This window comes from Pan paniscus, chromosome 3 (genome assembly GCF_029289425.2).
Source record: "Pan paniscus chromosome 3, NHGRI_mPanPan1-v2.0_pri, whole genome shotgun sequence".
Classification (NCBI taxonomy): domain Eukaryota; kingdom Metazoa; phylum Chordata; class Mammalia; order Primates; family Hominidae; genus Pan; species Pan paniscus.
In genome coordinates, this window is record NC_073252.2 from 105,919,903 (window position 1) to 105,936,595 (window position 16,693).

Below are 16,693 nucleotides of genomic sequence, written 5' to 3' on the forward strand. Positions count from 1 at the left end.
GTAGGAATTCAGTACAAATTTGTGGGTTGAGCAAATGACTTTAGATATGTTCAGATTCGAGTTATTGTAAGAGGAAATAAGTACTATAGATCTACACGTTTTCCTAAATCAGTATGTTTTATCAAATCAAAGAAATACCTGTAAAACTTGATTTACGCTGCCTTGGAGAAAACAATGGACAAGAACACACTTATCTATCATCCATTTCTCTCCCTTGAAACACTCAGTGCCATTATTTTTGAAAGGTGATGAATTGCAAATTTTGTCACTTTTCATACATGGTAAGAACAAAAGGTGCAGTTAAAAAACAAAAAAAAATCATCTTTCTGTGAAAAGGATGTTACTATTTTTTAAAACATAGAAATTAAGATGAGTAATTTGCTTTCTCATATGTTGATAATGAATAGATTGAAAAAACTTCGTATCATCCATTATCAATTATATTATTTAATATATGTACTTGGGGATATTTAAATGGTATAATAAAATGACCTAATTACTTATTTCACAATATTTAAACTGAGGCACAATAGTAACCACTAATTCAAAACTACCCATTCAACAGCCTTCCACACAGAGGCTTATGAGGGAACTACAGGGTTTATATCAGGCAACAGTGCAGGCAGAACTGCAGGCTTTGTTTGGAGCTTTTTGACTTTATCCATGTACACAGGCCAAAAAGCCCACAATATCATTTGAGATCTGTAGAAAATTGTATTTAGACTTATCCCATAATGTCCAAATATTTGGATCATGAAGTAGGGAGTAGGTGGGATATTCATGCAAACTTACTTATAGATGGCTATACATTTGAATCTAGTCATTCAGTGTTACCAATGGATAGGACACCCATGCTTCTGAATTAGCTCTGTGATTGTCTATAAAAACTGCTGATTTGAATTTTGACTGCATCCTAGCAAACCAATCCATTTGCTATTGCCTTCTGGGCAAAATGCCTGGGCTTTGTAAATTTGAAAATGAGCTCCTTATTGAAGGGGAAAAATAAACTCCAGGACAATAACTTTCGATTGGTGGTCTCCTCTGGGTTCTAACCTTTAAAAGTAGCTCTAAAAGAGTCCATTTTCCACAACAATGATGTTGAGCCCTTGGTTAATTTTAGGAGCATTTTCATTTGGGGGAAACTTCTGTATTGTGACAACATCTTTTTTTGGTTTTATATTTTAAAAATTTGGGGGGACCGGGCACAGTGGCTCATGTCTGTAAATCCCAGCACTTTGCGAGGCCGAGAAGGGTGGATCGCAAGGTCAAGAGTTCGAGAACAGCCTGACTAACATGTTGAGACCCTGTCTCTGCTAAAAATACAAAAATTAGCCAGGGTTGGTGGCACACACCTGTAATCCCAGCTACTCGGGAGGCTGAGGCAGGAGAATTGCTTGAACCCAGGAGGTGGAGGTTGCAGTGAGCTGAGATTAAGCCACTGCACTCCAGCCCAGGCGACAGAGCAAGACTCCATCTCAAAAAAATTTTTTTAAATTTAATTTTTGTAGGTACATAGTAGGTATATTTATGGGGTACACATAATATTTTGATATAGGCACATAATGCATAATAATCACATCAGAGTAAATGGGATATCTACCATCTCAAACATTTATCCTTTCTTTATGTTACAAACCAATTATATTCTTAGTTATTTTAAAATGCACAATTACTGTTGCCTGTAGTTGCCCTGTTTTGCTATCAAATACTATACCTTATTCATTCTATCTAACTATATATATATTTTTTACCCATTACCCATCCCCCTTACCCTTCCCAGCCTCTGGTAACCATCATTCTACTGTCTCCATGAGTTCAATTGTTTTAAATGTTAGCTCCCATGAATAAGTGAGAACATGTGAAATTTGTCTTTCTGTGCCTGGCTTATTTCACCTAACATAATGACCTCTAGTTCCATCTATGTTGTTGCAAATGCCAGGATCTCATTCTTTGTTATGGCTGAATAGTACTCCATGGGTATATGTAACAATTTCTTTATCCATTCATCTGTTGATGGACACTTAGGTTGCTTCCAAACCTTGGCTATTGTGAGTAGTGCTGCAATAAACATAGGAGTGCAGGTATCTCTTTGATACACTGATTTCCTTTTTTGGGCATATATACCTAGCAGTGAGATTGCTGGGTCATACGGTATCTCTATTTTTAGTTTTATGAGGAACTTCCATACTGTTCTCCATAGTGGTTATACTTTTTACATTCCCACAAACACAAGGGTTCCTTTTTTTTTCCACAACCTCGCCAGTATTTATTGCCTGAGCACCTTTTCATATACCTGTTTGCTATTTGTATGTCTTCTTTTGAGAAATGTCTATTCAAATCTTTTGCCCATTTATTACTCGGACTATTAGATTTTTTTTTCCTATAGAGTTGTTGGAGCTCCTCATATATTCTGGTTATTAATCCCTTGTCAGATGGATAGTTCCCATTCTGTGGGTTGTCTCTTCACTTTGTTTCCTTTGCTGTGCAGAAGCTTTTTAGCTTAATATGATCCCATTTGTCCATTTTCTTTGGTTGCCTGTACTGTGACGACATCTTGAAGTTGTGAGTTTGGGGATTGCCTGCCTTGTATATTCTTTTCTGTTACCATCATCTTTAATAGCCACAAATGACTGTTGACCCACATGATATCTGCACTAGAAACCCAAAGATTCCCGTCATTATTTTTGTTGATTATATGGAAGCACCCATAAACCAGCGCAAATCCTAAACATAATTATCTAGTCCAGAAGGAGACATTAATGTAAAACATTTATGTCAAGAAAGATTTAGCCACATTCCCTCCGATTGGTCATTCCTAGTTAGAGTCCTTGAGGCTGCCATCGTTTACTTTGAAAACTGCCCAGCAGGTGTATGAATAGCAACTCCAGGACAATGTAGAACCATTACCATTTTAAAGACAGCAATCCCCCTTTTAAAAAACTACTGAGGCCTTCGAAGAAACCACACGGCTGCCTTGGGCCCCAAAAGCTGCGGAAAAGCGCAGTATTCAGTTAAGCAAATAACTACTTACACTGTTTATTTTGGTTACGATTCCTTAAGTGAGAAGTAAATCAATTAACAGGACAAATGACACGATGGTTAGGCACGAAAGGGACAGTGCTGCCACCTCATTAGCTTGGAGCAACCTTCCAGCTCATACCATGCGGACTGATGACTAACCTTGCCAGGCAACGCTGTGAGGTTTGGAAACCCACCTCTTTGACCTAGGCCCGGTCAACACCGATAAACCCTCTGAATCAACGCTGGCGCTCCCAAGCCCACTCACACGCCGTCAGGAAGCAGTTTCCGAAACAGGCCGGGTGCGGGGGTGGGGGATCCCGTTCCAGCCCCACCCCTGAAAGTTGCTGGGAGTGGCACCCAAAGAACTTTCCCAGATTGATCTCTGTTGCCGCTCAGGGAGGTCAGCTCCAGGCCCTCAGCCTTTCGGCCGGGAGCCAAACTGCCCTGCCTGCCAAGCCCCTCCTTCTCTGCACCTTAAACAGCCGCGAGGGGAGAGTCGGATGGGATTTTCTTCTTAAGAAGTCGCGCAGGTTTTTCGAGCTCCACTCTGCGCCAGGAGAGCCACGGCAGCAGGAACGGGCACTGCTGCCACCGGGCCGACGGGTGAGTCACTGTTTGGAAATGGAGTGGGCGGGCGAGGGTGTGAGAGAATGAATGATGTCAGGAGCGCGCTGGGCGCAGGGCGCAGGGAGCGGGCCGCGCGCGGCGGGCGGGGAAAGCGGGCGCGGGGCCGCGGTCAACACTGAGCGCCGCGCCGTGGGCCGAGTGGGGCGGGGAGACCCAGCCCTCGGCGCGCACGGAGCCGCCGTCGGCCGCTCGGAGCCTGGCCGGTGCTGCAGCGCCGCCGAGTGCGGCCTCGGGGGCGGCAGCCGCGGGAGGGACCCGGAGAGCTGCTTCCCCTAGTCAGGCCGCGGCGTGGGAGGGCGAGACCCCGAGCAAACTTTCTAGCGGCTTCGGCCCGAGGGTGGTGACGCCCGGGGCTGGTCGCGGCGGCTGCGGCAGCGGGCTCCATCCCCTGGCAAATCCCCTTCCCGGGAGCAAGTGCCTTCAGCTGGGAGTGTCTGGAGCCCTGGCCACCAGCGGGTAAGGAGCGCGCGGAGGGGCCAGGAGGAGGATGGGCTGGGGAGCGGAGAGTCCTCCGAAGCGCGGGAGGGGAAAGGCGGATTGCGAAGCGGGGACGTGGCTCTAATCCGGCCCCCACCCTCCCCGCCCAGGGCATCCTTCCTCGATTTTGTGGTCTGGAGGAGAGATGTGTGCCTTAGTCTCCTTCCTCTGAGCAGTCATCTCATTCATTTGCAGCCCATTTCGGGTACCCCGGTCCTGGCGTTGGAAGGGCACAGGTTAAACCCCAGATTGTCCAGAACCACTCCGGAGGTCAGGGCTGAAGTTCAGTTGGTGGAGGAGGGACTGTGTGTGTGTGTTTGTGTGTGTGGTTTTTCTTTTCTTTCTCTTTTTTTTTTTTTTTTTTTTTTTGAGAGGCACTTACTGATGATGTGTGAACAGTAACAGCCCAGCTCTGGGCAGCCCACACCGAAACCCTTCAACGTGTGGCATTCCAGAGCTGCTCCCTTTACGGAAGGGAAGACTTGGTTTCTCAGCGAAAATAAGGGGCGGGGAACCCCTGTCAACATCCATCCAGAGGTATGGATAATCATTAATTATCCACGGCTTGAAACCAACTCAAAATGTTATGTCCTGTAGTCTTTTTTATTTATTAATGTTGCCGGTCCTCTATTTCAAGTCTTGCCTGCTCTGAAATGACCTTAAAATCATTTTGACATGTGTGTTATATTTTGAAGAGATTCAACTGTTTAGTGTCACTGGATTCGGCGTGGGTTTTCAATCTGTACCTAACTTTTCAAATCCTTGGTTTCATTACCAGTCTCCTCTATTAACGGTGGGTGCTCAGGCACATTAAACATTCTGAACCAGTAAAATGGGATTATAGCTACTTCAGATAATAAGGTGGATTAAATAAGGATTAATAATGAGGATAATAATGAGGATTAAAGCGCAAAAGACTTCTCATAATGTCTGGTACAAAGCAGACCCCAACAAATTATAGCTGTTTATATATAAATAATAGTGTGTTGCAGCTGGCTTAGGTAATAACCAATTAATTTCCACAGAATGTCCTCCTTATAAGCCTGGTGGGCCGAGGGTTAGCATGTGAAATCCTTTGGCAAGTTCCTTAGATTGGGAAGTGATGTTTTCAGCAAGTTAAACATTTTTAGTACGGATACCTGAGAAGGTTATGGTTTCGATCCTGTGTCATGGGAACTGCCATTTACTGTTTAAACAATGTCAGAGCAATGGCTGAAAGTGACAACCTGGAATTTACAGGAAGAAAGGACGTGAGGAAGCTAACTTTACCTTTACCTTTTTTTTTTTTCCTAAAGAAGCAGTGCAAGCAGTGCAAAATTTCCTCTTTATGGCCCTTTCCTTGGTCTTCTAATGTTCTTACTTCACAATAGTCTGGTTGAAGTGTTTTTTTTTTTTTGACAAGTTAATGTTTAATTTGGTTCCTTTGGTTTCATTTTTAAGTAAAGCTAGTTGACTTGCGAACCTAGAGGGAAACACTTGGACACCTTGAGGTGGCTGCACCTTGTTCTGAGTTTCTCCCCTCGCAGAATCTCATAAAAGCCCTAGGAAATGTTTGGAAGAAACTTTAGCACTTGTGCACGTTATTGAAGACATTTGCTCTTACCATAACTATAACAACTTACAGGGTGAAAGATCTGGGAGCTGTCCTACGACAGTACCGTGTAGTAAGATCATGGACATGGGAATCCAGGAGACCTGAGGCTCTCTGAGCTGTGTTCCTTTGAGCAAGTTTACTTAAACTCTTTGGGATTTTTGTGGGACTTTAAACAAAATATAGGGGAAAAATAGAAATAATCTTAGAACTATTAAAATAGACAATGGAGTATCAGTGAGAACTTTTTTTAAAAGTGATGCTTTGAGGTGAGATGTTTCTTTTTTAAAGGAATAATTAGAGTTTTGGACAGTTTTAGACTAAATCATGACTTACCCACCTTTAGCGCGTTGTCTCAATGGAGAAATTGAAGGCTTTGTCTTGAACTACTAGTATCAGATATTTATTTGCTTAACGTTTAGTATGCAACAACTACATAACAGCCACTGTGCTAGGGGCCAGCAATGCAAACGAAGGAGATAGTTGCTACCCCAAAGCTTATAGTCCAGTAGAGACCTCAGGCTGTGATTATCAAGAGGGGAAAAAAGGAGTCAAAAAAGGAGAGTGCTGGGGACTTGGGAAGAGACAAGAAGTGATTAGGCCGTCATAGGCTGCCTCCCACTGATAATAAGAGATCTGGTGGCATTCTGAATGGTCTTGAATAGGGGCTCGTAAATTCTTTATGAGGCCGAATAATAAAAGTATGCCTTGCTTTACACAGTAAAATATTACGGACAAGTGATAGCTCTTCAGTTTAAATAATTTTAAATATTCAAAGCAAGCTTGTTTAAATGAAATCTGAAGGGTCAGCTCAGCTCAACTGAGATATATTTGCTGTGTGGCTGGGTGCAGTGGCTCACACCTGTAATTCCAGCACTTTGGGAGGCCGAGGCAGGCAGATCACTTGACGTCAGAAGTTCAAGAGCAGCCTGGCCAATATGGTAAAACTCCGTCTCTACTAAAAATAGAAAAATTAGCCGGGCATGTTGGTGCTCGCCTGTAGTCCCAGATACTCGGGAGGCTGACGCAGGAGAATCGCTTGAACCTGGGAGGTGGAGGTTGCAGTGAGCTGAGATTGCGTCACTGCACTCCAGCCTGGGTGACAGAGCTAGATTCTGTCTCAAAACAAAACAAAACAAAACAAAACAAAAAAAGATTTATTTGCTGTGAACAAAACACTATGGTAGATTTTTAAGAGGATTATCCTTGTATGAGTATTCCAACTTATTAGTTTTCCCCATATTATAAGTAATGTGTTACTTATGGAAATTTATAAGTATAGGCAAAACAAATCAGCCATAATCTCACCACCCAGAAAATCATTTAACATTTCTATCCGCCCCCTCTTTATATTTTGCCCCTATGCACAGATAACACAAACAGCTAACGAGTATTGATCTTACTATGGGCCAGGCAACGTGACAGTTGCTTTATACATCAAATCTCTTGTAATCCCCACTCCAACCCGGTGAGGTAGGTACTCTTATTACCTTCTTTTACTGAGGATACAACTGTTTTAGGGAAATTAAGTAACTTTCCTGAAGTTGCAGCAGCTGAAATTTATCTCTACAAAAATGGGTTCATTCTCTATGTTCCAACTTACGTTTTCTCTCCTCATCCAAACATGGACAACTGTATGTCACTAACATACTCTTACACAGCATCATTTTTAGTTTTCTGTTTTGTGGCTGTGTCTCAACCAGTCCCCTATTGCTGAACACTTAGTTTGTTGCCAGTGTTCACTATTTTAAGCAGCTCTGCATTAAATCTTTCTAGCTATGTCTGTGTACACATTCTTGATTATTTCAGTTATTTTGCATTTTAAAAAGTGAAACATAATGTTTAATTTAGCTGCCCTTTTTTCTAAACTGTATTCAGAATTAGAGAACTTTTCCCTGTCTCTTTAATTTAAAATTTCAGAGTCTTAATTTCTGCGTTCCTTTAGCATATCTCATAAGATTTCAGCAATAGGATCAACCTTCTCTATGGAGCCGCACAGTGGAGCAGTAGCTCATTATGCAAGGAATTTATCTGTTGAAAAGGGAACATACAAACTTTCTTAAAGTACTGTTTGTGTGTGTTATTTTTATTAGCCATGAAGCTAAATGTCTTTTGTGGGGAAGTATAGCAGAATGGAGAGGTGCTAATTTTGCCAAGGAGCTCTCTGAAGGACATTCTACTTCTACACTTTGATGAAGCATTAGAACCCAGTGAGACAGATGAATTAAATACTTTCAGGTGTTGCATTTAGTAGACTTATCACTACCTTTAGAATAAGTTCCATCCATTTTAAATAGGTCACCTGTTTTTTAAAACATTACACATTTGTTGTTTGACATTTTGGGGCTGATTTAATGAAAGTGCGAGAAATTTCCATTAGTTTACTTTTATTATAAATATAAAGCATTTCTTGAAACATTCTCAAGTTTTACAATAATATCACATCTTTGCTACTCTGAGTCAAAATTTTAGTTTTTCATTCACTTTTCTATTTTGATTTCCAGTGTTAATTTATCTTTAAGGTTTTGATAAAGGATGTTAGAATATGAGTAGTGTTCATTTCAGCCACTTCATACAGATACCCAGATCAGTTCACTTTATTAGTTTCTAACAATGACTTGTAATTCAAAGCAAAGTTTAAAGAAATAGCTAATAGAATTAAAGTCAAATCAGATAATGAGTTATTTTATAATTGGTTTTCCCTCTATTGACAAACCCCTATACAATTTGAAATTCAGCCTTATAATTTTGTGTTTGTGTTTATTTAAATTGATATCTCGCTTAAAGCTTTCAAACTAAACTTGTGCAACTAACTGAATTATTTCTTTTATATGTACAGTCTTTCCTTTCACTGTACCCCATTTACTATTTATATTATTATTCTTTTATTTTTTTAAATTGAGACAGAGTCTTGCTATGTTGCCCAGGCTGGTCTTGAATGCCTGGACTCAAGCGATCCTCCCACCTCAGCCTTCCAACGTGCTTGAATAACAGGCATGAGCCACCCTTGTCAGCCATGCAATTCCTTTATTTTTCCTTCCAGCTTTTATTTTGGGTGTGCAGGTTTGTTACATGGGTAAATTATGTGTCACAGGGGTTTGATGTACATATTATTTTGTCACTCAGATAGCATAGTACCTGATAGGTAGTTTTTCAGTCTTCACCCTCCTCCCACCCTCTACCCTCAAGTAGGCCCCTGTGTCTGTTGTTCCCTTCTTAGGGTCCATGTCTGCTCAGTGTTTAGCTCCCACTTATAAGTGAGAACATGCAGTATTTGGTTTTCTGTTCCTGTGTTAATTCACTTAGGATAATGGCCTCCAGCTACATTCGTGTTGCCACAAAGGACATGATTTCATTCATTTTTTGACTGCATAGTATTCCATGGTATGTATGTACCACGTTTTCTTTATCCAGTCCACTGTTGGTGGGCATCTAGGTTGAGTCCATGTGTTTGCTATTGTGAATAGAGCTGTGATGAACATACATGTGCATGTATCTTTATGGTAGAATGATTTTTATTCTTTTGGGTCTATATCTAGTAATGGGATTGCTGGGTCAAATGGTAGTTCTGTTCTAAGTTCTTTGAGAAATCTCTAAACTGCTTTCCACGGTAATTAGCTGAGCCAATTTACATTCCCACCAGCAGTATATAAGTGTTCCCTTTTCTCTGCAACCTTGCCAGCATGTTTTTTGACTTTTTAATAATAGCCATTCTGACTAGTGTGAGATGGTATCTATTGTGGTTTTGATTTGCATTTCTCTAGTAATTAATGATGTTGAGCATTGTTTCATATGCTTGTTGGCTGTGTGTATGTTGTCTTTTGAGAAGTCAGTTTGTGAGTTTGCCCATTTTTTAATGGGGTTGTTGGTTTTTTTTGCTTGTAAATGTTTAAGTTCCTCATAGATTCTAGATATTAGACCTTAGATAGAGTCCTGTTTCCAAAGAGAAGTGGAGACTACTCAGGAAGACTTGCAGCATTAGTTGAACATGAAGTTCAGTCTTTGAAACAGAGAGAGGTCAGTTATGTGGGTTCTCCAAGCTTCTCCAAACACAGAAGATGGAGTTAGTGTTGATAAATAGTGGTGGTTAAATAATGATACTATAAGTACTAGTGAAGATTAAATGAACTGCTATCTTCATCTTCAGACAGCTCTGCAAAATGGAAATTATATCCACTCTGTAGGTGTGGAAGCAATTTGGAAAGTGTTTAAAGGTGAAACAAGGCAAAAGTACCCTTAAAGTAGCCAAGGGTACAGAGCTGGTGGGAAGTAGAGCAGGGATTTGAGGCCAGGCCCAGCTGATTCTAATGCCATGCACTTCCCAGTACCCTGCATGGCTTTCTGTTTTGTCTCCACTAGCTTCAGCGATATGTTGGGTTTTGAGAGACATAGTTTGATATAGGACTGTATGTGTATGCTCTCCTGGAACATTTCTCTGGTCCGTGCTGCCTTAAGATCATGAAATTATGCCAGAGGTGAACCCTGACAGGCTTAGGCTGGCTTGGACCTGAGTCCCAGCACTGCTACTCATCACTAGATACCATGGAGCAGCTTCCACAGGTGAACCTCCATTTCCTGGCTGTATAATGGGAGTAAAATAATATTTACCCCATAAGGTGACTATACGAATTACATGGCTCCCCGTGTATAAAACATTGAGAGTAATGCCTGCTTCATGGTAAATATTCAAGGGCTCAGCAATCATTATTTTCTGCATATAAGCTGCACTTCTAACTTTTAAAACAAAGAGTTCAGTCCTGTTGTGTCAAATGGAACCATTCTTTCTCGTTAAGGTGGCATGTATCTTTTGGAATGATATATCCACATTCAAGTGTTACATCTTGGCTGTGCTAATAGGAGCTGGAGCCTGTCCCATATTTTTCCCTCCCCGTTTCCTTTGGGGTTAAAATAAAATGATTGAAGTTGGTTGTACACTGCCATTGAATTCAAGAACTTTCATAAGAAGTGTATAACATCAGCTGTGAATGCTGAAAAGCTTTTCAAGCCACAGTCACAATATGCCTGCCCTCTTAGCAGATGCTGGTAGCGGTAGTCTAGCACAACTGGTACTGTCCCTCACAGAGCTTAGGCTTCTGGGGAGTATTGTACCATGAACACCACTGTCCCAGAAAGTGCCCGGGCCACTAAGAATCACAAACCCTACTGTCCTCGCCAGTGCTGTGCGTCTTTCTTTAGGAGGCCCTGAGACAGTTTATTTAACACAGCTGCTACTGTCTTCTGATATTTGCATTTGTTCAGCGAGTTGTTGAACCACCCAGTTATTACTACCCCAGTAGTTGCTACCAAACTTTCATAGCAACAAAGGGTATTGTTTTGGTTAGTGTAATATACCAGTTCTTCTGCATGAATGTCATTGAATATATTTACGTATATATAAAATATATGCCATATGGTAAATTAGCTAGGGCTGAGAAGTTTGCTCCCTTGAAATATAGTTTCATTGGCAAGTTATAAGCAGCAAGCAGGAGCATTTAAAAGTTTATTTAACAAATACTTATATTCACTATGTGTCAGGGTTTGTTCTAAGTACTTAAAACTGTTACTCATTTACTCCTAAAATTCACTTTAAGGATCCCTACTTGAAACACAGGGGGGTTAAGTCACATACTTAAGGCCACACAGGTGGTAAATAGTTGAATTAGATTTTGAAAGCAGGCAGCTTGACTGCAGAGTCTAATCACTGCAGTGTTGCTTGTGGAATCTAGCATGTTTCTCACAGTTTGGGCCCTATTTGTGTCCTTGTGTATGCAATTTTGCCAAAGAAAAAAATTGCACCTGTTCAAACATATGATCAACTCCTTGATTTACCATGTGGAGGATTACAACTAGATTATATATTTCAATATTGCTATTGAAAGACATTGATAGACTGGGTACTGTGGCTCATGTCTGTAGTCCCAGCACTTTGGGAGGCCAAGGCGGGTGGATGGCTTGAGTCCAGGAGTTTGAGACCAGCCCAGGCAACATGATGCAACCCCTCCTCTACAAAAAACACAAAAATTAGCCAGGTGTAGTGGTGCACACCTGAAGTCCCAGCTATTTGGGAGGCAGATGTGGGAGGTTTGCTTTATCCTGGGAGGCTGAGGCTGCAGTGAGCCAAGATTGCACCACAGCACTCCAGCCTGGGCGACAGAGTGAGATCCTTTCTCAAAAAAGAAAAAAGACGTTGATACTAATTTTCACTATGATGTTACCAAGCATTTCCCTGTAAAAGCTTCTGAGTGCATGGTCGACCCTGGTGATGATCCGGGAAGGAAGCATGCATTCTCCCATTCCCCACTCAGCACACTCAGCTGAGCAAGACTAGCAGCAATCTCAGGCCTCCTGTCCTAACAGCATTCTTTTTATTTTTTTAGCTTTAGGGTTTTCATTTGTTGTAAATTAAAATAGTTAAAAATCTTTATTGGAGGAGAGTAGCTTGTACACTTGAGGTTGCTTTGTTTTCTAATTACTGTTGGAGATGGTAGTAAGCAGAATAATGGCTCCCCAAAGATGTTCACATCCTAATTCCCAGAACCTATGAATCTGTTATACAGCTTGAACATTCCTAGTCTGAAAATCCAAAATGCTCCAAAATCTGAAACTTTTTGAGTGCCAATGTGACACCATAAATGAAAAATTCCGCACCTAACGTCACATGATGGGTCGTAGTTAAAACAGTCAAAACTTTGTTTCATGCACAAAATTATTTAAAACATACAAAATTACCTTCAATCTGCATATAAGATGTATATGAAAAGTAATGAAAATATTCCAAAATTCAAAAAAAAATCCAAAAGACTTCTGGTCCCAAGCATTTCAGATGAGGGATTCTCATTCATCCTGCACGGAAGGGGGAATTCAGGTTGCAGATGGAGTTAAGGGTGCTGACCAGCTGATGTTGATATTAAGATTATCCTGGGTCATCTGGGTGAGCCCAGTGTAATCACAAGGACCTTCTGAGTGGAAAAGGGAAGCAGAAGAGTCACAGCAGGAGAGTTGACATTATTGGAAAAACTCAAAACATCCATTGCTGGCTTTGAAAATGGAAGGAGGCCACAAGCCAAGGAATGCACACAGTCTCCCGAATCTGGAGGAGGCAAGGGAATGAGCTCTCCCGTGGAGCCTCCAGAAAGGAGCACAGTCCTCCTGACACTGTGATGTTTAGCTCAGAGGGATCCATTTTGGACTTCTGACCTCCAGAACTGTAGGAGAAAAAAATCTGTGTTCTTTTAAGCCTCTAACTTTGTGGTAGAGCAGCAGTAGAAACAAATACAGAGCAATCTGTGTTTTGATTTGTTCCTTATGCCAGTCCTAGCAGAGGGCTGCCTGATCTCATGATTTATTACAGACACATTGAGTATAGCAAGGTTTACATTTTGACGGCTGTTTTATTTTATATGTAAAATTAACCACTTTGTGGGAGGGAGAGTTAACTTTTGATAATTCTGTGTATTTCTATACCTAGCAATTATTTAAAATGACAGTACCAAGGTTTCCAGGAAAAAAGTGTCTTAGTGATTCTGGAGCAGGTAGAGCCACTTGAATCTTTTTTGTCAAGAGTTACCTAACAGGAATGTGGCTCTGCATCCTATGTAGTTGTGTCATACCTTTGCATTTGTTTAGGGTGAAATGATAGTCCCAGCATGGTGATACTGGGATGGTGGAGATTATCACTTAATTTTTACTCCAGGTTCCTTTTAATTTTTAAAGATCTGGTATTTTCTCATTTGCCTAGCAATGTTATTATGAAATCCTAGAGAACAACAGCTGTAAACAAAAGGTGGCATCATTCATTGGGTCATCTATTGTAAGTACGTAAAGGGCTATAGACTCTTAGAGTAGACAATATCTCAGAATCACAGTGTCAACTTCTGAAATTAAAAGAACAAGAGGCTGGGCCCCGTTGCTCATGCCTGTAATCCCAGTGCTTTGGGAGGCCAAGGTGGGAGGATCACTTAAGGCCAGGAGTTTGAGACCAGTCTGGGCAACATAGCCAGGCCTCCATCCCTATCCCCTGCAAAATTAGCCAGGTGTAGTGGCACACACATGTAGTCCCAGCTACTCAGGAAGCTGAGGCAGGTGAATCTCTTGAGCCCAGGATTTAGAGGTTGCAGTGAGCTATGATCATGCCACTGTACTCCAGCCTGGGCAACAGACCCCATCTCTAAAAATAAAATGAATAAGAATTATAATAATAGATGGGGTTATTTTTTTTAAGGAACCCTGTGATAACAATCCTATATTCAGTTAAAGGTCTTCTCTTTGTACAATGTAGCAATAGCACTAGTGTAAGAAATAAAATCTTGGGAATTTTCTTGTGTCTTAAAAAGTGGAATCAGAAATAGTGTAGAATTTTGGTAATTTTTATGAAATACAGGTGGAAAATTAGCTGCAGTTTCTAGGGGGAAGAGATTGTCTTGTGTAGAAGTATAAAAAAAATTGGAAACTCAAACCATAGAGACAGAATATTTTCATATTTGTAATTCTTTTAAATGCATTCTTTTTAGATTTGGAGTCACTTTGCGACTTTCAGAGAAAAATATCTATACATATAAGCTGGATTGAATTCCTCTTATAAATGTGCACGTTTGAATAAAAACTCGATGTGGGAGGATAGGAAGTTTTGGTCTGTATTCTAAAATGCTTTTAGAGATTTTTCTAGGCCCTTGCTTCTCTAATTTAGAAACTTCTTGAGCCCTGGCTCTGTGGGTGCAGTGTCGCATCAGACTCTGACTCATTTGCTTACATTTTATCCTTGTCAAGCAATTCTTGGTTAATAGTTTGCTTTGTCGTGCCAGTATCTCCATAACAGAATGGGGATGTCTTGGCTATATAAGTAGCCAAGTAAGAAAGCTTCACTAGTACCAGAAGGGTATCTGTTCCATCTCCCAGCAATTGTTGATAAAAGATTGATGTTCTCTGTTGCATCTTTTGTTAATATGAACTAAAACTTATTTCTCTTTGATGAACTAGTTTCTGAGCTTACAAAGAGCAGACTCCGGACCAATGTGCCCAGAATCCCTAAAGAGTTAACCATCTCCCAAGAACCCAGTACTGTCAATGGAAATATAACATGAGCCATACATGATAGCCATTTATGTAATTTGAGTTTTCGAACAGCCACATTACAAAAAGCAAAAAGAAACAGATGTAATAATGTTTATAACATTTTATTTAGCCTAGTATACCAAAATATTATATGTAATGTTACCAGTTATAATCAATATAAAATTCTTGAAATTTTTACATTCTTTTCCAAGCCTTTGAAATCTGATGTATATTCTACACTTACAGATATCTCAGTTCAGACCGGCCACACGTCAAGCACTCAGTTGCCACATGTGGCTGGCACCTCCTGTACTGGGCACTGCAGCTCTAACCAGCCTTATCCTTAAGGAAAAATATCCCACATAAATCTGAAGACAATTCATTAAGCGTTGCCATCCAATGACTTTGGCATATTGTATTTTAAAAACTGAATTATATCATGGAGTTACTCAGTGAGTGCCACAGCACACTGGTTCCAGTGTCTTCTGCAAGTATGAGTTAACAAATCTTACAGTGAAACTTCTCTCTGAGGTTGTCTGTACCTTCGATTTGTGAATATCAATGCCAGAAAATGTGCCTGGGCCTATAAATGAAATGTTTAGATTATTTGATTATTGAGTATGGGAAAGATGACCACTCATACACTTTTGCATCTGGTCTGGTCTCTTAGCTCTAGTGCATCAATACATTTAACTCCTCATCTATCACCTCATCGTCTACCTCTTGTCCACCATCATCTTTACCCTATCCTTTCCTTGTTTTTGTGGGTAATGTTGTTTACTAATTTCTGCTCTTCCTCAGTTGCTTATTGTGACAATTTGGGAAGCAAGGCCACTGTAAAATCTAGATCAGAGAAAACATTACTTGATATCAAATATTTGGCGGCCGGAACAGATATGATTAGAATGTAAGAAGACCCAGGCATAGTAGAGAGACTGGGAGAGAGGATGGGCAGGGGAGGGAAGGGAGAGGAGAGTACCATTCTCTGGGGGAAAAATAACTCAGTGCAGATGAAAGATTTCATAGCAGAAAACTCACCTGACCACTGGGGAAGCCACTGCATTCATCAAGCTTCCAGGATAGGTTGCCTTGGATTTCATAAATATATTGACTTAATCAAATAACTGCATGACACAGATTGCTGAGACGCAGTCCCAAGCCCTCCTCCATTCCTTTGGAAATTGATTAATGTATTTAACACTTTTTTTTGCACTTGCTAGGTGCTAGACCTCATTTTTGATTCTGGGGATTCAGCAGTAAACAGGAGTCTAGGTTTCTCCTCCAATGGAAATTGGTTGTATATGTTGAGAGAGGAAAAGGTGTTGAAAAGCAGGATTGATAGGATGATAGGCAAGTAAAACCAATGAATAAGTTGAGATTTGGACTAGTTCTTGGAAGGAAGTAGTGACTGGGGCAGCCTACCCTAGGACAGTCAGGAAAGGTTCATCAGAAGAGGTCAGATTTACACTGAGTTGTGAAGGATAAGAAAGACTCAGCAGAGTGAACAGCATGTACAGCCTGTGGAGGGAAAGAGCGTGATTACACAGGAAAGGGAAGAAGGCCAATCTGCTGCAGCCTGTGAGCAGCAGAAGTAGGCGAGAGATGGGTGTGGCGAGGCAGGCAGGACCGAGGTGGGTAGGGCTGGCAGGCTTTGTAAGGAGTATGAGCCTTGTTCCAAATGCCATGAGAAGGCATTGTGATGTGACATAAGGAGAATGAGGTCTGATTTACATCTGTAATAGATCCCTCTGGCTGCTGGGCAGAGAGTGGAGTAGGAGGGGGTTAGAGCAGAAGGAAGGAGATGGTTATGAGGCTATTGGGAGCATTCTGTATGAGAATTGATGCAGCTTGGAGAAGGGTGGTGGTGTTGGAGATCGAGAATGGTGGATGGGTTTGAAAGTACTGGAGACTTACAGGTACGATATG

General features: G+C 41.1%; 1 protein-coding gene across 12 annotated transcripts in view; it reads left to right on the forward strand.

Moving 5' to 3' along the window:
• Positions 1-1,133: 1,133 nt before the first annotated feature.
• The window catches only part of SGMS2 (sphingomyelin synthase 2), a 108,552-nt gene continuing 92,992 nt past the window's right edge, over positions 1,134-16,693 (forward strand). For 3 of the 12 annotated variants that reach the window (XM_057302120.2, XM_057302123.2, XM_057302117.2), the window contains exon 1: positions 3,713-16,683. The gene's annotated coding sequence lies outside the window, so the exon portion shown is untranslated. Of the gene's footprint in view, positions 3,625-3,693; positions 16,684-16,693 lie in introns of those variants that run through there. The other 9 variants (XM_057302124.2, XM_003829994.4, XR_008955511.2 and 6 more) reach the window with 7 other exon arrangements.